Source organism: Oryzias melastigma, linkage group LG5 (assembly GCF_002922805.2).
Source record: "Oryzias melastigma strain HK-1 linkage group LG5, ASM292280v2, whole genome shotgun sequence".
NCBI lineage: Eukaryota > Metazoa > Chordata > Actinopteri > Beloniformes > Adrianichthyidae > Oryzias > Oryzias melastigma.
Genome location: NC_050516.1, coordinates 33,517,931 through 33,518,535, shown reverse-complemented (window position 1 = coordinate 33,518,535; position 605 = coordinate 33,517,931). Strand labels below are relative to the sequence as shown.

At 62.0% G+C, this 605-nt stretch overlaps 1 protein-coding gene across 9 annotated transcripts in view; it reads right to left on the bottom strand.

Annotated features, from left to right (window-relative positions):
• Window positions 1–605, bottom strand: part of scn8ab (sodium channel, voltage gated, type VIII, alpha subunit b) — a 58,567-nt gene extending 57,962 nt beyond the window's left edge. For 7 of the 9 annotated variants that reach the window (XM_024269215.2, XM_024269217.2, XM_024269219.2 and 4 more), the window contains exon 1: window positions 298–456. The gene's annotated coding sequence lies outside the window, so the exon portion shown is untranslated. Of the gene's footprint in view, window positions 1–133; window positions 277–297; window positions 457–532 lie in introns of those variants that run through there. The other 2 variants (XM_024269210.2, XM_024269211.2) reach the window with 2 other exon arrangements.

Here is a 605-nt window from a genome sequence, read left to right as displayed (position 1 = left end):
CAAATGTCATTTCATTCCAGCTGCAGGCCAACTCCCCAAAAATGAAAAACCCACCACCACCACCCCGCGCTGCGTCGCGTCCAGAAGCCGCTTCCACCCCCCGCGCACGCGGCCAAACGCGCGGATCGTCTACCTCCTCCCGGTGTCCCGCGCGCGGCTGCGGCTCCGGAGGAGAGGATGCTGAGAGGGACCGCCGCTCTGCGGCACTGGGATGCAGTCAGTCGACTGAAGTGCGACCGACAGCCTCCCCGCCCGCACAGACGGCCCGCAGAGCAGCAGCGCGGAGAGTCTACTCACTTTGTCCCGCACTAACACAAATCCCCGCAGCTGTGGCGGAACCGCAGATGCAGGAACGAGTGGAGAGTAACTGCGGCTGTCGCCATATTGTTGCTGCTATCTTCCTTCCCGGTGCGTGCCGCTGCCCTGCATAATTGATGACTCTCAGCAAATTGTTAGGGAGTGTCTGTAAATGCCTCCAGCCTCCCGCGCGGACGGAGACCGCAGCAGCGTAAGCAGAAAAGGCGCCGTTTACCTGGAGCGGATGCTGTGGTCACTGCTGCTGCCGGAAATGGAGCAGCATCCATCCAGACTGGATCAGGGTCTGG